We start from the raw sequence: 22,234 nt of genomic DNA, 5'->3' as shown, positions 1-22,234 counted from the left end.
GTTGTTTCAGTCCCTGTTTCTCCCAACAAAGCTAAATTCGCCGTGTGTATTATTCAGGGCAAAGCAGTTCAGTCAGGTCCTGTGGCAGGAAGGGTGAGGAAGCGTGGGTCGGTGCTGCAGAAGGGAAATCTTGGAAGCCATGGGAGGACCGGGACACCAGGAGATCACATCCACACCTTCTCCCTGGTGGGGCCAAGTGGTGATGCTGCCGCCCGTGTCTTCTCAGGGGGCACTGGGGAAAAACGTCTGTCAAAAGTTAGGCTTAGAAGTCTGTCTCTGGTGGAGAGGCTAAACTGCTCAGCTGCATGAAATGTTCGTGTAATTGTTTGAATAAATACAGGGTTTTTAAAAAGCTCTTCAGGAATGCTTGTAAACTTCTGTGCTTGGTTTTGTCCCCACTGCTATCTTCCAGACACCCCACTCCTCGCGAAGGAAATGGGTTTTTAACAAGAAGAATCCTCTGGAAATTGCTTTCCAAGGGGGTCCTTGCCACAGCAGCTGCAACAAATTGCAACTGCACTTCACTCTCGGTTGTTTTTTATTGCTAAAAGGATAAGTGACCAAGTGAATACTTGTATTATAGCTTTGAGAGAATTTATTAAGTATCAAATTGTAGTGTGTGGTGGTGTCTAACCAGAAGATTAAGCTTTCCTCTGCGGAGGGAAATTTCTCTCAGACTTCGTACCAGTGCTTAAGCTAAAAGGGACCGGGAAAGCCTCGCAGATCCCAAACCATCCTGTGGTTAGGCCGACTTGGGGTTTTCCTTCCTCTGAGACCTCGGCTCTGAAGCCGGGGCAGCGGGAGCGGAGCATAACCTCCAGGAGGCAGCCGAAAGGAGAAGGCACGGCGTGGCCGTCCGATGCGTGCCGATCTGCTCCACGCTGTGTAAACAAGTCTCCAGGGGGCATTGTCTGAGCAAGCTGTTTCCGAGTAGCAGCATAGCTGCAGCATAGCTCAGATTACGTTAATTGGGAAGCATTTTTGGCACGGTTTTCCAAAGAAGCAACACGGAGTGCAGGGAGCTCAAGGAAGGATGGAGCAAGACCTTGGGGTGATGCAGGCTGCTCCCGCGTGTCTTTGAGCCTGGCCAGGGCTTGCAGGTCTGCTCACCTTCCCCACGGCTCCTCAGCTCTACTTCAGGGCCAGGAGGAGGGATAAGGGTGACTGTGTCCCTTCGTTGCTCTAGGGAATTGACTTGAATGGGGAAAAAAGGGCCTTCTTCTGATATGTGGGGAAAAAAAAGAGGTTCTACTTCTTGGTATGGCACACACATATAAAATGTGCAAGGCTGTGCAAAGTTTCGTAAGGATCTCAGACGTGGGAACTCAGGCTTTCTTAGCCTGTACGTTTGTCTGTCTGCATATGAAAATCTTGGTGTAAGTACTGGCTAAACAGCAGTGGTAGACGGAGGGGAATCACAAGCTGAAAGGCAATATTATTACTGTTAGTGAATGTACGAGAGTGGATTTTGTCTTTGGATCTCACTTGAAGTGTAGGGTGATCAACTGGCAGGAGTGCTGAAACTTTGGGCACTTGGAACAATGAATTTGGAAGTCAAATATTTCAGGATTAGCTTTTCCCCGCTTTCCTTCCTGATTTTTCCAAACAGGGAGGCATGAGTTTGAATGAATCAAAGTCTGGATAGCTTCATTAAAAAACATTTGTAGGAAGTTTAAAGACCTGAACGCATGGAGATGCTTGACAGACATATGTTCATTTGAAATGCAAGTGGGGATTTCTGTTATTTCTGCACTGCGGTGAACTCAGGTTACGGAGAGTTTAAACACCAGAGTGCCAAACCAAAGGCACCCCTGGCACCTTGAAAAACAGATTTCTGAGGAGCTTCATGGGTCAGGCTCCCTCCTTCCCAGGCACGCTGGCCTTACTGTCGCTGCTGTAGGTTTGGGTTTGGTTCTGCTTATCGCAGTCGCAATTACGGTGCCTTTTCTTCAACACTGTCCTCTTAAGTTATCAGCGCAGGATAGATAAGAGAGCCTTTATTACAGGCACACATGTGCATCGCAGGTGTGAAGGGAACTCTTAAACTGTTTATGAGCACACAAAGCCCCACGAACAAAGAGGGCAGAAAAGAATGTTGTCATTTTAAGGAAAAATATGTTTTAAGGCCCTGTTAAAAATAAAGCCAAAAAGGAATAGCAAATGGGCTGCAGATTGCCTGTGTAACGGGGATTAGCACTGTGAAAATCTTTCATTTTTCAGAAGAGGCATGGACCACAGACAGGCCGGGCTAGCCGAGATACCGCTCAGCACTGGAGGGGGCATCCACTTCCAGGCTCTTGTCTCGGTGAGCTACCCGCAGAATCCTCCTCCGATAGGACCAAACAGATGAAGAGCAGGATAACACTTCTAATTTTGGCTTTGTTTTAAAGATTTTGGATAAATAGAAGCCAGTGTATTCGTTGTATAATCAAGCATGATGGCGAAGTGTGAGCTCCAGGTCTGGGACGTGCTGTCACTCTCGACTTCAGTGAGACTGAAGGGGTTTCTCACCCGCAATGCTCTGTGGCCTGAAGGGTCAGAACAGATGGGTCGAGGTTGGGGAAAAGGAGCCCAGCCTGGTTATCCTCTATAACAGCCATGTGATGGTACCTTCAGTCATGCAGGGATAGCTTCCAGGTCTGCTGAGGGGTGCGTCCGCAGCGGTGACAGTTCAGCACCCAAAGAAGTGGTGTAACTCACTTCCCTCCAGAACCATTTCCCAGCAGATGCACCAGAAAAATGTGGCCACAGAAAGAAGCTCACGCTGCCCAGAAATGCCATGCGAATGCTCCTAACTCTGCAAAATTTGACCCGAGAGGTGAAACACACTGCAGTGTGGAAAGCCACCTCAGAGGTTAGTCCCCCGCTTACAGATGGGACGAGTCTCAAGGGTGTTTGTGTACCTTTGTGTAACTTCTCTGAGTGTTTCCAGTGAGAATTAGGTTGTGGGGGCCTTCAGGGAGAGGGGTTGTGGCCACTTCGAGACAGGGGAGAAATTCAGCTCGGAGGAAATCACTAGGTTGAGACTCCCTCACTGCAAAGTGTGCTCAAGGAGAAGCGCTCTTGTCTTTCACCACCTACATAAGATGGTCAGAATTTACTCATTAGGGTACTTTGTTATAATCATTACTACACAAAAAGTTAAGTAAGAATAATTTACGTCGTTCTCACAATGAAATAATGATATGAAATGTCAGTGAAGGATTTGTATCTGATGTACCAGACGTGGTTCATCTGGCCATTCTCTATGGACTTTAGTCTCCATCCAGAGTAACCCTTTTCTGAAAGCAGTGTATTTTTTGTTTTTTTTTGGTGTAAAACCGGACAAGGATGCAGAGATGTTGCAAGCAGAGCTGTAGCTTTTCTCTTTAATGAGCCTCTTCCTGACCCACCCTATGTAAAGCAGTTGACACATCATGTGTTGTGCAGCTGGGACGGCTACCCTGGCACATGTATCTGACACATGAACGTCTTGACTTCGGCCTTTTGGAAGCACCGGACCCATGCTGTTCTCCAGAGATGTGTCTAAGCCATTTCCCAGATCCCATGGATGTAGCGGTGGCAGGAGCAAAAGCCGATGTGCAATTAGCTAATTCAGATTTAGCTGATTCTGTGAAAACAGATTGCACAACAGAATCTGACACTTGGTTTCTGGATTTGATTTCCTCTCTTTCCCTGGTTTGACCTCCAGTGCTCCTTCTGGCTGTATTGTATTCTGTACTGGTCAGTATTTGGGTCTCAATTTCCGCGTGTGTGTTTTTGTTGTTTCTTCTTCTTCTTTTTATTTTTTTTTTCCTTCCCCTGACATGCAAGCCTTTTGAGATGTAGCACTTTGAATTTGAGCTTTACCCTTAGACCGGTTTCTAGAGGAGCTGAAGGCCGTTTAGGTGGTGCAGGGCTGAAATTCAGCTGGGATGAGCCGTGCACGAGCAGACAAGACCTGCCGGGAACGTGGTTCATGCACTGCTGGTAGCCCAACACGTGTCTGTGTTACCGCAGGAGCAGGAGCTCGGCTGCTCCTGGGGCTGCTGACTTCCCTGGAAGTCTTCGTGCTTGTATGCTGGGAAAACTTAGCAAAGTTTCACACTGCTTTTACTTTTGATCCCCTCCTGTCCAGAATGACCCCATTGGCAGGAAATTAATTTAAACGGTAGCTGCGAGAAGACATTTTGTGAACATTTGCTTCTTCTAAAGTTTATTTGCACAGTATGTTTCACCTGAATATTTTCCAGAACAAAAAACCTCAAATGCTCTGCTGTCCTGATAACATGTGTGAGGCTGAGGCTTCCCCCTTCCTTCCAGCCTGCCTCACAAAACGCTCTCTTAATACTCAGCCTTAATCATATTTGTAAAGATAACATCAAGGTTAATGTTTCAAAATAGCACTCTTTTACAAGGCTTAATGACAGATCAAAATCAAGCGATGCTGTTTCTGGCAAGCAGTTTGCCACTGCTCGTCAAGTTGTTGTGTGAACGGAGCTACAGCTCAAGTACCGAAGCTTTAAAGAAACTGAGTTGCCAGGAGGTAACCCATTTCAGACCTGATTAAAATAACTAATATCTGATCAGGAGACAGGAAAAAATAAGGGGGACTAAATGGCCAGCTTTTACAATGCAGGGAGGATGTAAGTGAAGTTTTACACAAATCTTTTAGAGATTGGTGCTGCTCAGTTGGGAAATTATCTAGAAAACAGTGGGTTAGTGAGGCGCATACGTTTTTAATGAAACATATTCAAAACAATAAGAACTTATATAGTCCACAAAGATCTGCAGTAAAATTTAGTATCCTGAGCATCTGGGAAATAAAACCCTGGGTGAAATTCCACTTCTGTAGGTATAACACTGTACAGGACCTAATGCGACCACAGTTGGACACGTACAGTGATAACTCCTAAATTGGAGTCAGTCAGTTCATGTTGAAGTAGCAGCAAAGAGAGATGGGGGGAAGCCACGCGGAATAACAGGAAGTGAGAACAAAACAAGCGCATTTTTATACCCCTTTTAAGTTTGCTGCGCTGCTCTTATCGAGAAACTGCACACATTTTTGTAAAATAAAATGAATTAAAACATATTTATATATATAAAGCAGTTTGGGATGGATGGGGAGGACAGCAGGGGTAATCAGAGCAGAAGAACTGCTTCAACACAGGAGATCTTAAATGGGACACATCACCCAGTTTGGTCTTGTGGGAGCACAGGACCGAAAGACAGAAAATAATGAATGGCATGGAAATGGGTGAGTGGGGAGCTATCATTTGGTATTTTTCCTGGAAGAACCAAGAGTTGACAGTGTGCACTTATCAGAGAGCCAGGAACTCCTATTTCATATGGTATAGCTTGTCGCCCCGTGGTGCTGTGGGAGCCATATGGAACTGCTCAGAGATGAGACAAATGCAGAGAAGAGAGATTGCACTGGTAGGTACTAAACACAATAGCAAATTACCAATATAAATTTATTATTTATATTAATGTCATAAACTAGTATCAATTTGTTATTGACATCTTTAATAACCCAGCCTGTTACCTCAATTTATTGAGAAACTTAAGCATATCTGGTTCAATGTAAGCATTCATGTTGTCTTGCTCATCAAGCTTAGGATGCATGTATATAAATATTAGTTAGGCAAATATTTAAGTACTCTGCTGGACTGGAGCTTTAGGTCCAGGAGCGTCCACTGAAATCAGTGTGAATACTCCCACAAACTTTGGTGTGGGGTTGTTATCCAGAGAGACTTCTAGACTACGCATTAATATTCCGGAGAGATCACTGCAGTGAATGGAAAACATGACTGTAATGAAAAGGAAATGGAAAAACGAAGCAATAGACAAAGAGGCTTAGGACAGATTTACAAAGTATGTAGCACACACAAGTGGGGGTAGACATTTCAAACAACTTTGCTACCATTTGGTCAGCTAAAGGAAGTAAATACTTTCAGAAAGGGTTCAGATTTTCAAACCATTCATCACTCAGAATGAGCATTTTTGTTTGGGGAGGGGAGAGTCTTCTGGTTGCAGGGGCTTTCCTTTGTTACTTCCTCAAGCTCTTTTGTGGTTGTGAGTAAATTCTGTCCTCCCAGGTTATCATTATACGTAGGGCTGAGTGTCTTCATATTTTATAGAAACTTCATAAACACATCCTGTAACTTTGTGGGGTGCCTCTATGGCAAATTCTTTGTAGCTCAATGAATTTATTTACAGTTACCTTCAGCATCCACCTTCATTTTTCTGCTCAGATCTCCGAAGGCAGAGCTTACCATAGATAAGGTCAGCAAACTTGGTCTCAACAGCAAATTAATCCCTTTCTCTTGAGTTGGTACCAGAAGCTCCATCTACAGATGGATGTAGGCAGCTGAGAACAAAGAGCAGCTCAGGATGGCAGTCAACCCAAGAATCTCTCACTTCATCTTTCACGTCCATGTCACCAGAAATTGTAGGGAGCCTAACTAAACGCCACTGTGTTATAAAGTGCTGGGGTGGTGGGGTTGTCTTTCCTCACTGTGATGCTGATGTCACCAGATGTCCATCTGCATCATGCAAAGGTGGGAGTTCGCACAGCCTGAAAATACAGTGTTATACATGTAGGACATGATTTTTTTTATTATTATTTTTTATAAAAAGAAAATCCCAACTAATGGTGTATACGTTTATTCTGCCGGTTTTGTGCATACATACTGTATTGGTTATCTGAGCACACTGGTTATAATGAGCATGTGATATAGTATTTACAAGGGCCACAAGTGCTTGGCTGGTTGCTTGCTTCTTGTTGTTTTGGTTGGGTTGTTTTTGTTTTTTCTTCTGGCTAATGTGGGGCTGTCAGTGCCCTTTTACAGGATCTTTTTTAGGTACGCTGGCTGATTTTTCAAATTGAGATTCCAGCAATGATTACAGGTGGTAGATGGAAGGCACTAGGTGCTTAATCACTTTTGAAAATCATCCCACCTATTTAGATGTCTTAGACATCTAGAGAATGAGATATAAAAGGAGTGGCTGAAGGAACTTGGGCTAAGGGGAGACCTCACCACTCTCTACAACTCCCTGAGAGGAGCGAGGAGGGTGTCAGCCTCTTCTTGGGTGGCAAGTGAGAGGACACGAGGCAACAGCCTCAAGTTGCACTGGGGATGTTTTGACTGGATATTGGGCAGAGTTTCTTCATGGCAAGTGTGGTTGGGCGCTGGAACAGGCTGCCCAGGAAGTGGTGGAGCCTCTTTCCCTGGAGGTATTTAAGAGATGCGTGGACGTGGCACTTAGGGCCATAGTTTAGTGGTGGACTTGTTGTGTTAGGGTTGAACCTGATGATCTTACAAGTCTTTTCCAACCTAAATGTTTCTATGGTGCTATGTCTACAGGCAACCCAACATGTCTGTGTCACTTCTCGTGTCAGCGTTTTCAAAAACTAATCGAAAACTCGAAATTCTTCCCATAGGACAGTGGTATTATGCCTTTGCAAGATGGTATATTTAAAAGCAAAGAACTGTTGTTAAATAATTATTTATTTAACATCTTATTTAAGTCTCTTCTTGGGATTCAGTAAGGCTTCATACAATAGTTAAAATAATTTCTTATAGCTTCCAAAGTGTTGCAATGTCTGCAAAACATTGCATTACCAGTATTAGAAGGTACATATGCAGAAGTTAAATTGCAATAAAAGAACCGACTCATTCAAACAATTCTGGGTGCACGAAGTATTGGAGAAACAGCAGAGATTACCTTCCCAGAAGGTCTGCTGGTTTGGGGGTGCAAATGAAACCAAATTCTGTGAAACTTGCTCCAGGAGCTGCATTCGATGGATGACCACCTTATTCAAAAGCACAAAGGACCACTTGATCCGCCTATGAGAAAAAGCCTGTCTTTTAAAGTCTACTCCTTGGTCTACTGAGTCATCGGTTATACTAAACTTTTATGGGGTTGATTCCAAAATCTCGTCACTGTATGCCGCCTGAAATTCCCCGGTATGTGGAAATGCTCTTTTCTGAAATAAATTCATATTTTTAGTAATGCAAAACATTCGGGAGATGATAACTCAGATGACCAATCCAAACATTTACACAGTGGTAATCGGGGTATTTTCAGAGAAGAAAGACACAGATGAAATTAATACAGAATGGTGTTACATGTCATAAAGTATAATAGGAAGCACAGTGGTTGAAAATGATACTGTTTAAATAAACAGCTTTTCTAAATTTGCCTTGGAAATACTTGTTTTTAAAAGATACATATCTAATATATTCTACTTTTAGAATTGTACTTTTTGACAAAATATTCTGGTTCCAGTATTCCTGGAAATATCAGAACCTAGTGCATTTATTTCTTAAGAGGAAACAAAGAGAAATGTAATGGAAAGAGCAAGATTCCTTTGAGACTGGTCCATTTTCCCATAAAAAATATTGGGATGAAAAGCTTCTTTTTTCTTTTTAAGCCTACAATGAAAAAAATGTGGAGTACTCAAAAATCCTTTTATGGATTCTAAGCAGAAGCCTTCTCCTACACCACGATTTATCACAGATAGGAAAAGTATTTGCTTTGGGAACCTGTATTTGCTCTTTTATCAGTGGGTTACTGCCACATTCATCCTTCGCAGCTTTCACGCTGGTGTGTTTAGTTCTCGCTCATCCATCTCCTTGCGATGTTATAGTTTTCGGTTTTGTAAACTCCTTAGCGTATAGAAATCTAAGCTCCCAGGACTCTGAATTAGACTGGAACTCAATTCATCTGACAGACATTGGAAGCCCGGGCTGCAATTCCCAGTTCGTTTCAATATGTAACAACCATTTAACCTCCTGCCTGTACTTCTGCTTGCTGACAAGGTGCTTTTTAGGCAGTACAAGTCAGTCAACCTTCAGATCAGAAGCATGTGGTGCCCCTCCAGCAGGCAAACATTTTCCACCAACGTTTTGAAGAGAAAAAAAAAATCTAAATAAATAATCTCCGAGGTTGAAAAGAGCCTATTCACCAAACATTGGTAAAGCAATTCCACAGTAAAAATAAATGTTCAGCAAAGTGATCTTTCATTTGAAAATTGGATCCAGATTTTACAAACTGAGAGGGGTGAACAACTGCGTCAAATGCAGGGCAACACAGTTTGTCTACAAAGTGTGCTGCCACAAAGTGCTCATGTTCTGCTCATGGAGAAATGCAACCTGGCAAAAAGTAATCACTTTGTTTATCAGCAAACTGTTGAAATCACAGTACCGTGAACTCCATCCCTTATGTAATATGTATATGCCTGTATAGTACCATCTCCCAGCTGGTTCAGAATAATACAACTCACTAGAGATTCATTTGGCAACACATGGTTTTGAAAATGAAGAGTTCTGTTCTTTGAAAAAAGATGGTAAAATCATCTGGTGCTTGGAAGGCTACAGAAATTGATCACAAAGGGAGATCCATGGAAATCGAGCATTCAATTCCCTGTTTATCTTTTGTTCTCACATAGTTGTTGCATGGTAGGATTCATCACAATTGCCTCACACACATTAAAAAAATTAAGTTTCAGCAGTGCAATATTTATAAGTTTGTGATGTTTATGAGAGCTAAATCCAAAATCATTGTGCTCCAGGCTAAGGGGAATTTATGCTGCAATTGACTTAGAGAGTGATCAGTCAGGCTGTGGAAAAAAAAATTCAGAAAGTGACTAAAGCATTTCTAGCTTTAAAATCTTCTAAGAATTTAGCCAAGGACTTAATTTTAGAAATGGTATAGAAAGGAGAACGTCTGTCTTTTCAACTGGAATGGCTTTTTTTTGTTTGTTTGTTTTGTACGTTACAGCTGACTTAAAACTTTATGGTCATATACATATATGTGCAATATATACTATTTACAGCCTATGGATTAAGCAGGAAGGTTGTAAGTTATTTTCTGGTTCTTACCTCTCACAAACTCACAAAAGGACATATTCTTGGGAAGTTTGATAAAGACATGAAACCTTTGGATTTTGTTACGAGGAAAAAAAAAAAAAAAGCCTTCCAGAAATTAGATCTCTTCAAAACTTAAATTATTCATGATGCTAAACATCAGTATTCAGTCTTATTCACTGATCAAAGAATAGCCATTTTTTCAAACACTGTTAGATAAGAAGATAAGTTTGAAGTTTGGAATTCAAGTAAAATTATTCTGAATCATGTTTCTTGAAAAATGGCATAACCTGCTTTCATGTGAATTGTTTCCCAGTGTCTAAATTTAGTCAGCTCACAAAATAGGCTGAGGATGATCTCATCCTCTGGAGATTAAACCTTTCCTGGGATCAAGCTGTGCACTTTTGCTGGTTCAGTCACCACCAGTAACAATAATTCTGTGATTGTCCTTTTGGTCAGGAATGTTGCTGGTGCTGCACATGCCAGAAGTGTTTTCAGGCACTGTAGCTGGATGCAGGTTAGCAGGAGTGCTCAGTGTGGGAAACGTTTACCCTCTTAAGAAAATTCAGAACCCTGCTTATTCGGGATAGATCTGATGGGACAGTTTAACACAGCCCTTTACATCGGCTGCCTGATTTCAGGTAGAAAGGCTAATTAAGACTTAGCAGTTTCGTACCTCCAGACTAGTGTTTCTTAGGTTAAAAACAAAACAAACAAAATCTGTGATAACAGTTCTGTTTAAACAGAGTTTAAAGAGAAAAGCTTTGTTGTTAGCATGATGTGTATAGAGGGCAAATAATATTTGCCCTTCTCTTCCCCCTAACACCTTTGTCTTTGGCCATCGCTCCCTGGTTTGTGGACTGGGCTTGTCTTGCTTCTATAAGGTGGTTTTCCTGCTATCGTGTCTTCAAAGCAATGGGCACCGTGTCATTTTCTTTTGTTACAGCCGTAGGCTTCATGAGGAGAACCACATACGTGAGTCTCTTTGGAGGAAGGTGATTCTCTCTGCGTTAGGACTTGGAGGAGCAGTAAAAGCATTTCCTGAGCACTGTTGATTTGGAATGTGGTTCCTGTAGAATTGCAGCTTACCATGCTGCCTTCTTAGAGGAAAGCTAACTCAGGTGAGAACAAAAACAGCAAAAATACACATGCTCCAGCCCCAAACCTGCTGACGTTAGCCTAGCTTCAAATGATTGCAACTTGCAGGGACTGCTTTGACTTTGACTAAGGTGTCCCAAAAGAAATAAGTACAGTAACAATAAATGCAACATTGCCATCATGTCCCTATGCAAGAGGTACAATCTGACTACTTGGTGTAATTTGACACATGCCTGTAGAAATCAGTGGGTGATTGCCAATTGCCACCAACACAAAATCTGGCCCTGCAAATATCTTCTTTTGAATTCTGTCATTCCCAGACTGTAATGCCGGAGAACAAACCTGCATTAAGTGCTTCCTCGTGCAAGTGTGTATCTTGGCAGATCTAGTGCAAAACAGTAGTTGGGGATATCAGCCAGCCTCCAACGTCTCCTTCTGGAAAGCTGTATGTCCATTGAACTTGCCATGCCAAACGCACGTTGTCTTTGTCCTACTCCTTGGCTTTGGTGCCAAATTTTAAACCGTGGCTATAATGCTTGTTTGCTTGTTTAGCTCCTTTCTAGCTGGTGTTGCTTCTGACTCATGCTCATCATGAGAAGGCATTGGAAAACACAGTCGTCAGTTGTATGGAATTATTTCCCAACATCTTCCCATTTGGTAAGACAAGGATGGGATTGATAAAACAAAGAAATGTCCATTCGTCACGCGGTGTCGTGACCCACGGGGTGAATTTGCGCGGTGTGACATCAGTAGGTTTTCAAACTAAATCAAGGAGATATTTATCAACACAGCTGTTTTTGTGATACTGAGAAAAGGATAAATAAGTGTAAAGGAACAGCTTTTTAATATTCTTCTAGGAGAATCTAAATCCCATATTTTCCAACAACGTGAATGCGGCTCCGTTTGAATGCTAAACCAGAGAGGTTTATAGTGCATATGGTACCTATTTGAATTTTTTAAATGTCTAATTTCTGCTGTGGAAATGGAGGCCAGGTTGAGTTATTTATTGTGGGATGCAGAAGGAAATCACGACCCTTTGCAGGGACACGTTAGGATCCCTGCGCCATTCAGCCAGTTTTCTCCTGTCACACCTACTTAAATTTTCAAAAAGACGCTTTAATGTATTGAGTGTGCTCTGGATCATGCTAGTTCCTGAGCACTTATGACAGCTTTCAGAGATTGCTGGTGGCTCCCAGTAGATTGTAATTCTAGAAACAGGAGCCTGATGCTAAGCATCACCACCTGTTCCCCATTATTTTCCTTCAGAAGAAAACAATGCAAGGATAAGATTACATACTAATGGAACCCATTTTCACTAAATAGGTACATTTGGTCACATGTAATTTGGTGGCCCATAAAAGAAAAAAAGAAACTAGTAAGCTGTTTTCAAAAGAGAGAAGCAAATAAAATTTAAATGAAGAGTTTCCTAACTACGTTAACCAAACCCAGTTCTCACATGGCAGGTATGCCAATATGCGGTATGTAAGTACATACAGATCCCTTGTTGGAATAGCTGTGTTTTCAATTTGATTTGTTGACATATCCTTAAAGACTTTGGACCTCATTCAGCTCTTTGTAAATCCACCACAGAGCTAGATTTGAACCCTTCTGGCATTTACACTGGAATTCCTATTCCCACTTGCTTAGGACAATGTAGGTCTTGTCTGAAAATGAGGTTCCTCAGCTGCCTCTCAATAGACAGAAATTGTAAGTATAAATAATATTATCAGAAAGATACTTGTAAATGATGGAGGTTTGTCATATTTTGTTGTTATTTGCCATATACCAGGATGGTCCCATGTTATCTCTCTGCTATATGCCCGTGTCATGTGTATATAAGTGAAGGAATTTTAAATATGAAATCATCAGCCTTGCTGTGTACAGGCTTTAGCCTCCCTCCCTTGAAATCCTGAATGTGGTAGATTTAATACGGAGTCTGTGACACACTGCCTCGTGCTAAATAGGATTTTCTAGGAGAAACTCTCCCTTGAAGTCATCAGCCCTGGTTGTGGATGCAAACCAGTCTCTAAACAGTATCTGAATCTCATTCTTAGCACTTGTTGTTGTTGTTTTTCCTTTTGGTGATATGATACTCCTAAGGCTGTTATAGAAAAGCAGATTGAAAAAAAAAAAAGTTTTTTCTTGCTTGTGTTGCTTGGTGATTCTCTTCTGAGAGTCCACATCGGACAGCTGGTAGGTAGCCTTTCAGTGGTACTGCTTCTTGCAAACTCTTGGGTAGGGTTAAATGTTCAAAAGTGGCTAAAATGCTTTCTGAGTGCGTTAATTCCTGAATTTCGAAAACAGCATCCTCTCCCTCATGCTGAATTTGGTAGTTACTTGGAAATTGAAGGGTCGCGGCACCTTGCCAAGAGTTGAGGTGTTGATAGCAGCAAACACTGGGTGCAGACATGCTCGGGAGGTGCTGTGCCCCACTGTGGGGTGGCTTCACAGCTCCCTTGGCAGAAAGCACCTTGCCAGGGGGAGACCGGGACAGCAAACCTTTTACCAGTCACTTTAGGCCCTTTTTTGGGGCAAAACTTAGGCAGAATCTGGAGCACTAAAAGGCTCGTTGCCTGGTGGACCATGGAGAAGCGATGCAGGGCGCCCAAGTCAGAGCTGTCACAGCGGGCAGAGATCCAGCACCTCTCTTGGCTGGGACTTGACTACGGCTCTGCAGGTATTTTCTATTTTGCCCCAAGGAGCCTGATATTCAGAGCCCAGAGCTCCCGTATTCCCTCAAATAGGGCAAACCCTTCGGCCGGTGATCCCATCAGAGCTAACGGGGCCATGCGTGCACCAGACGCCTTGTAGGTCTTTGGTTGTTTTCTAGGGTAGGTTTGGTGGCCGCATGGAGCAGCCGAAACGTAAGCGCTGCCTTAGCTGTAATTGCAGATGGAGAGAGGCTCAGGATCAAAAAGTAACTGGGCTGTTCTCTCAGATGTGTTTGTTCTGCAGTGCTGAACTGAAATTGAAACAGGTTCTGCTCAGAACACGCAGAAAAAGTAGATTTATGGAGTGCTGTACAGCTGCTTTTTCTGAACACAGCGATGTTTTTAAAAATATTTTTAGAGTTGCAAATGTGTCTAATGACTTAAATATTTATGAGCTTGGTTAGGCTACAAAAGCAGATTATTTAAGCTTTGAAAGGGTTTCATTTCGGAAGTACAAAATGGACTTTTTGAAGGCATTGTCAGACCATGACATTGCTCCGTGCACAGATGAGTGGATGTGGGGTTTCAGAAAAATTGACGCACAGAGCCTGAGCTCTTCTGTGAACAAAACAGACTGTTTGTTTGCATTTTTTCGAGAGTTTTTCCAAGTTGCTCCGACTTAGAAGCGAATGCTTCCAACTAACACATCTACATTGCATAATATTTTTGTGCTGCCATGTATTTATGATCTGCTCTGCACATCTTAACTCATGTGTGAAATCTTTAATGGGTAAACCCATTGTGAAGCCCGGCAAAACCATGAGATCCCATATGACAGCAAGGACTGCTCACATTAGGGAGAGATTGCAAGATTATGCCTTCTAGCTTTTGATTTACTTAGTAAATTAAAACCTTTGTTCTGATTTTGGCTGGGAAAGCCCCTTTGTTGGCCAGCCACAAAATTTCCATTAATTTGCATTAGTGTCTTTTTCTTTTTTTCTCCCAGAGCAGATAACAGCAGGGCTGGATTGTACATCTAAAAGAAAGCCAGGGCTTCTCTTAGAAAGAGTGGGAGCCTGCGCCCGAACAGCGAGCGCCGTACAAATAGCTTTGCTGTTATTCATGTAGCGTGCTAATGAAAACAGGGATCCGGGAGAGGCATGAGCAGAGTCCTGCCTAATGGAGCCTCATTAAAACAATAATTTGCTGCTTTTCTTTTGAACTTTTCAAAAGCCTTTCTTGAGTTACACCCGATAAGGATGATAAGGGTACTACTGCACGTTCCTCGGCAAATCTGTACCATGCAGGCATTTTCCATCCCGCCGTGTGCGCGTATTTACATGAAAGGCAGGCCTAAGACAGACCCTCGTTTCCAAACCATATGTACTTTGACTTGAAGACTTTAAGATAATTAACTCGAATATTTTGGTATACGGTAAACAACTGCGGTTTAACCGTAAGTAAAAAGAAGCTGGCACTGAAAAGGAACAAGGAAAGAGGGTCGGCGAAGGTCTGTGTAAGTACTGGGAGAGGCACTGCGTTGTCAATATAAGATGGGGGAAAATGTGAAAATATTTGGGAAGGAGTGTTTTAGTGTTTATGTTCTCTCAAAATGTGCTAGAAAAGTGCCGTAGCAGTAACGTGGCAGCATTTTCATGTTCAGTCAATATTCTGCAGCGTGCCAAACCCTAACTGAAGAGCAGTTCTTGTATGATGGGGCTTGCTGAGGGGCTGCTCTCAGTATCTACACTGCTACCAGTGATCCCAATGCTCCTGTATGCGTTCAGGCTGTAGATTAAAGTGGTTTAATAGAGAAAAAGATCTCTTCCATTGAACAAACCTGGTTAAAGATATTTAAATTAGATCAAGTCTCAATATGCACACTATGCTATCTACAACTTATACTAAATTTAAAGTAAGTCATGCGTTTCGATTCATGTACTCTGTGGCAGCTCAGCAAGGTGGCCCGACACCCTCAAACCAAGAATTCTGACTGATCATTTTAATTATGATGATGAAAATGTTTCTCGTTTAGTGACAAAGCATCTCTCTCCACTGTATGGATTTTAATTGTTAACCTTTTAAGGTTAATAAGGTAGGGCGCTGTCTTGTCTCTAGGCCAGGTCCAGAGAATGTTGATTAAAATGAGAACAGTGCCCCAAAGGGACAAGGACAGGTTTTCGGGAATAAAACTGGTGCTTTCAATACAGCCTGCCCATATAGGTTTAAAAAAATGTCATAAGAACATAACTCCAGCAAGGCCTCTGAGAGTCCAGGCGCTGGACAGGAATTTACAGGAGTGTTCAGAGCAGCAGCTTCCCATTGTGGGAACTGGGGTTGCTTCTCCTGGGCCAGAGGGAGTCATTCCTGCTTCCTTTAGCTTTTGTGTCCACACTGAACATGGAGAGTTGGTACTTGCAAAGCAGGATGCAGTAGAAGCTGATACCTTTGGTGCCACTGACAGTACCAACAGCAATGAAAATGGCAATTTCAGTGTTTCCAGGGATGGGCTTTTCTACTCGTGCTCCTCTGGACAGGATTCAAAATGCTAAGCTGCAGAGTTAAAGCGCCTGATTTAGAAGATGCTCTAGCATTTTAACAGCGATGTTCTGCTACATTAGCACGATGGGCTAATTTTCCTACTTGGAAAATCCTGTAAAGCCAGTGGAAACTGTGTCTGTTTCAGGACTGAGTGGTCTATGTGCAAGGTCACGTTTTCTGTTTGACTGATTGTTTTTCACAAAGCACATAAATAGGTGAATTCAGACTCCTGCAAATGTGAAGAGCTGCCTGGTGGGTTCTGCAGCTCTTCCAGCAGGGTGGGTGCACCACCACTACCACCAGCACTGCTGGTATGGTGCAAGGGGGGAGAAATCCTCAAGCCTGAGAGCTCGTCAGAGCACGGTGCTGAGGGTGCCCTGCCATGGCATTGCGCCATCTTGCTTGTTTCAGGTGTGAACTGTTCTGTGCAGCCCTGTCTCCTGGAGAGTATGAAGAGCAGGAAAATGGAAGGGAGTTGCTTGACGTGGGAAAAATACCCTTCCCATGACCAGGGAAAGCCGTCTAGCATCACTTCATTACTTTTCAGTGATGAAGTACTTTTCATTCTTGTCAGTCTCGTCTGCTTTTTTTGCCTCCTTGCAGTGTAACAAGGGAAATAATCCATTGCCTAAGAGGTGAATCATGCTCTGTGTATAGTTAGCCATTACAAATATGCATATGTTCTCACAAGCACAAACAGATAAAATAGCATTCAGCATTTGAATGCTGAAGTTGCATTGCTGCTAGTTGAACTAACCAGGACTCAGTTATAAATACTTCTAGCTAAAAAAATACAACATTATTATTATTTTTTTATTTTTGCTGTAGCAAAAGGGAAATAGTAAATCACATCTCCTTTATATCTTCCAGCAAACACTCTAGCAAGAAGTGAGTAAGGAAATCTTCCTTTGCCACAGTCACATAGCCGTGGTCAACAGTTCATTTCAGCACAGAGCTTACAGCAAGTTGTGCACATGTCCATGCTCTAAGAAATATACGGCAGTTTTTGAACAGGTTGAATATGTTCAACTGTAAAATATGCTTTAGGTAATCAGGTTATTTATGTACAATACACATCGTGGCTCAGACTTGAAAGTAGGAATTTATTTTTTCATACTTGGTTGGTAAACGTGGTTGCCTTGATTTGTATTTGTATCCCCTTATAAAAGGGGTAATTGCCAAAGGTACAGAATCACTTCTGATGTGCACATCTGAAAGGAAGGGTACAAGTTCAGAAAAAGGAAAGAATCTTGCAGTTAATTGGGTGGGGGCTGGAAAAAAAATTATTTGTGTATAGTTGACTTCTTATGTGGCCTTGGCATAGCTGAGCCATTTAATCACCTCTACTGTTTCCATCTGTGTAAAAGAAAAAAAAAAAAGAAGAAGAAGAAGAAAAGCCAACAAAACCAACCAGCCAACCAACAACCTTAATGTTTTTTCTGTCTTTGTTTGGTCTTGTTTATGTAGACTACCCAGCAGTTGAAAAGCTGACCATACAGAATTGTAGGGGGAGCACAGCACCTAGACACTGCCTCTGGGCATGGCTGTGATGCAAATAATCCCAACAAGGGTAGTTCAGGAATGGCTTGACCCTTTTGTTTGCACTCTGGGGCATCCAAATGCAAAAATGCTTGCCAGCCAGGCATGCACTACCTTGGAGAATCCAACTCATGCAGAATAAAAGCTGTCAAGAAGGTGGTGCGGTTTTGCCATGGTTCCTGTTTCTTTGGCTTTCCTAACAAGTTTCAGATAGACGTGGAACTTTTCATTACAACAAACTTGCGTGAACTGAAAAAATGGGATCAGGTTGCTGCATCTGGCTTAGCTTCAGAAATGGAAATACAGTAAGGGGATAAACGAAAGGGCCACCCACTATAAAATGTGGGTGACCAGTATAAGGAAAAAACAAATCTTTAATGGATATTTATTCCAAAGACTGTTACAAAGAAACTGCTCGCAGTCTGATGTTGTGCCAAGCATAGGGGATTAAACTTTTTAATGACTTTATGTTGATTAACATCCAAGACCTCTAGGAACAAAGAGGAGATTCCATAACTCCACATAAAGAATATTATTTTCAGACTAGACGAGAGTGCTTGAAAACATAAGTCCAGAAAACATGGCAAAATGTAGCAGGGAAGAGGACAAATTGCAGTCTTAGCTGCAGAGTCAGCTTATTCTGAGGATGGGGCTGGACCTATAGTTAATCCAATGCTATGTGCCAGAATCCTAGGTAATTGTGTGCTGATCACCACTAGAAGAGCACAGTGTCCTTTTTGACTTGATCTATGAACTGCATAGGATTAAATCTTTTTCTCTGGACTTTTTTTGGTACCTTTATCAAGAAATGACTGCCACTATTCTGCACCCCCATCCCCTGCAGATACAAAACCTGAAGCTACTTTTTTTCTCTTTTTTTATTGCATGACTATGACCCTAAGGGATTTCCACATTTTTGTCCCATCCCCTCTGTGTTGTGGTCCCTAGCGTTGAGAGAAGTCTTGCCTGGAGATGGAAAGGGGCCCGTAAGAGCGAGAAGAGGGCGTAGTCAGAGTGCGATGTCTGGAATGAAAGATGGTCCCTCGGTGGCTATTGCAGGCTGAAACCAAGAGCAGCCCCTGCTCACTCCGGGGCTGCAGACAGAAATGTAGTCTGAAGCCACCCTGTTCTTGCCTCCTGGACTGCATGTGCTGAGCTCTCTCTTTGGAGAATTGGGGCCTGGGTTTGTTTGAATTAATAGTGAAGTCATTACACTATGTAAATATGTTAGTGTTCATCTGGTTTTACTCACAAGTTATTCTTGCCGTGCTGTGTTGTTCATGCTTGCTTGTTTGTGCAAAATTAACTAGGAGCATTTTAAAAGAAAAGGAGAAAAAAAAAAAGGGTAAATAGTGTTGAAACCTTGATTGCTACGACTTTTACCACAGGCTGAAGTCGAGTAGGCAGCCCTAACTTAATCATATAATAAGAGCATGATGACTTTTTAATGACGCTGTAAGGGTCCTTTCCTTTTCTGCCATCTTTGGCCTCCTTTGTGTCAAGTGTGATAATTTGCCTTAATAGCCTCGCATTACGTTTTTTCCTTTTCCCTGTCACTGAGGAGCCAGCCGAACAGGGAGCAACCCGAGACTCACCACTTGACAGGGGGTGGCTGTGCCCCAGCCCTTCCCCAGGATGGCAGCTCTTCAGGTTGTCCCAGTGGATGAGCACTGCTGGCCCTGCTGCAAGCACAGCTGATGCTGGAAGGAGTCAGGATGAGGAGCTGCAGCTCCTGTATTGTAATTTTTCCTGCTGTTGTGATGGGGAAAGCCAGGTTGTGTTACAGGTTCCTCCTGTTTCTTGGTCTTATGCAGACCAAATGTAAGATCTGAAAAAACATCCTTTGTCTTCTTTGTCTTCTTCTGGCCATCTCTCCAGCTGACATGAACTCATGTTTCCTTCAGGGCTGTCCTTCTAAGCAGGAGGGCCAGAGAAACTGCATTTTGAAAACTAGTGTCTTAAACGCTGTGTATTCTGCAGTGCAAAGTGTATTCTGCAAGGAATACCTAGGAGTCTTTTCCAGGATGAGGACTGCAGACACTGCACAAATGGTTATAACTTGGAAGCGTTTTCTCTCCAGGCTCTGGAGCAGACAAATGGAATTTTTGCACCGACTTCAATATGACAGGGTTTCCCCCTTGCTTTTCCTAGAGTTTGTGGATGTTTAAGAGCAAAGGAAGTGTATTTCCTCAGTAGCTGTACTTCGGAAAGTAAAGCTGTCGTCTCATCTTTCTTGCTGAATGCATGTTTGCAGGGATGGTTCCCAATAAAAGCTCCACCCTGAGAGTGTATCGCAATTTGGGGACATTCAGATCCAGGTGTTTGAACAGTGACTTGCTGCCGGTTCCCAGCAATGTTACTCTACTCCCAGTCGTAATATCTGAGTACCTACCTGTAGTTTAGTGCCTGGTGCTTTCTGTGCCACAGGATCTGCTAGCTGCTTCCATCTGGGCAATGTTCTGAGATGAATAAAATAACCCCTACTTCTAGAGTTAATAGATCCCGAGGGAAAACTGTTTTTGGCAACCTACTGTTCATCCATAGCAGTAAATATGCTGATCAAAAAGCCAGAAGAATCCTACTCTGGAACAGCCAATTAGAGACAAAACTAAAAAGCAAAACCATTAGAAAAGGGGTGGGGAAAAGGCAGAGATAAAAGGACAAGAAGAGTCTGCTGCGAAGGCTGGACATAGAACAAAGTGCGTGTTAACAAACCTTTATTCTCTGAGCGGTCTTTGGCGATGCAGTCGAAAATGACATAAAATCAAGACCTAGAGGCTTCCTGTCACATTGATTTAGCACTACATTGTTGGCTTCAAGGATTACCTAACGTTGTTTTGATGCTGTCTGTTGTTGTGCTCTTGCTGGTAGTTTATCAGGCATGTATGAACCACATACATGTACACTGGGACAAAACCCCTAAAATGTGGGGACAAAATGACTCTTCCCCAAGCTTTTGAACCTTTTTAGTCATTTCTTTTGTAAGGTACCAGTTTCATGGAAGAGGAGGTCTCCTTCAAACTCAAGACTTGTGTTTGCAGTGTAGGAGACTCCTGGTCTCTCCAAAGGCTGAGCATTGCTGTGTAGTCCCATGGTTGTGATGCAAGGGAGGGAAGAGAAATTTGAGCACCTGCATGCATAGTGCAGGACACATGGTATGCTTCCTTTGACATGGGAGGATTCAGCAGAGTGACACCAGTATGAGCCTGAGGCTGGTAACTTACCTTAAAGGTGTGATAGCACAGAAAGACTCAGAGCTGAGCTGCCTTGGGAACAATGAGATATATGCTGCATCCTGGCAGTCGTTTTATGCTGTTTTATGGTATAGATAATATACATCTGAAGATGTTTTGGGCATAGTGTGCTGGCCTTTAAGTCATTTGGAAATAGAGCTCATTCCAGGTTTTATCTAGATGAGGAATCGAAGGAGCATCAAGTTGAATAAACTTGAAGGTGTATTAGTTAAAGTGTCTTAAACCTATGAGTTTATACTTTCACAGCTCATGTGGAACACACTAAATTAAGGCCAACACAGTGCAAATAGCGGTATTTACCCAGGCATTCAATTGAGCCACTTTAACTTTGCACCTCTGTGACTCTGCAGTACCTCAGTTCAGCACTACAGCCTTCTAGTTGAGCTTCTCTGTATGTTCTCCTGAAGGCAAGGCCAGCTTTAAAGAGACTCCCCATTTACCTCTTCTCAGCGGGACACAAACCAGAGGAAGTTCTGTAAGAACAGGTGTTGAATTGTGAGCTGTTGAACAAGAGGTTGTGCTGTCGCCCTTAAATGCTAGTTGACCACCCTATGGCTGGGAGATCGCATCAGATCACAGTACGATTGAGACTCCATTAGATAAAAGGTCTTTGGAGGTCTTCTGGCCACACTGGAAGAGGTACCATTTGTGCTGGAGAGCCGTGTGTGCAACAGGGCAACAGCTCCCATGTTTATTTTAAGGTGTTTGACTTCTTTCCCCAGGTACTGCAGCCACACGCTTCCTCCCTAAGCACATCTCCCGTGCAAGTCCCTGTTGCTGGCCGAGCAGGAGGTTGTTTTCCACGACATTTTGTTGGGATGAGGAAAACCTGAGTCAGGACCCGCGTGAGTCCTGCAGCCGTGCCGGTTCAGAGAGCCCTCAGTGAAGTTTGTTTTTTGGTTGTTAAGATCTCAGTTTTCTTTGGCTCTCGCAAATTGTGAGAGCTTGGACTACTGCATGTTTTAGAAATGTTCTTCCCCTGGTGGTCTAGCAGTGGATTGAGTATTACTTTCAAGCACGAATATTTATTGTCTTAATAAGGCAGGCTTCTGGGGCCATTAGCCACACAGTTTGAAGGAATGATCTTTGGAGGCTGCAATGTACACATCCGTGATGTAGCACCATGTCAGGCTGAATCAGACCTCATAAACAGCAGTGTTGTTTTAAGTTGAAGAGTTAAAAATAAGTTATTGCTCGAAGAAAGTGTCTGTGCTTAATCTAGAGGCAGAAGATGGTGCTGTTCTTGCTGGGTCTGGCAGAGAAGTGGGTCAGAGATGTTTGGACAAGAAAGAGGCTTGGG

At 42.8% G+C, this 22,234-nt stretch overlaps 1 protein-coding gene across 7 annotated transcripts in view; it reads left to right on the top strand.

Moving 5' to 3' along the window:
• The window catches only part of DKK2 (dickkopf WNT signaling pathway inhibitor 2), a 118,319-nt gene that overhangs the window by 83,230 nt on the left and 12,855 nt on the right, over window positions 1-22,234 (top strand). The window lies entirely within an intron of this gene.

Source organism: Anas acuta, chromosome 4 (assembly GCF_963932015.1).
Source record: "Anas acuta chromosome 4, bAnaAcu1.1, whole genome shotgun sequence".
NCBI classification, from domain to species: Eukaryota; Metazoa; Chordata; class Aves; order Anseriformes; family Anatidae; genus Anas; species Anas acuta.
The sequence above is the reverse complement of the archived record's forward strand: the minus strand, read 5'-3'. Positions and strand labels throughout refer to the sequence as shown.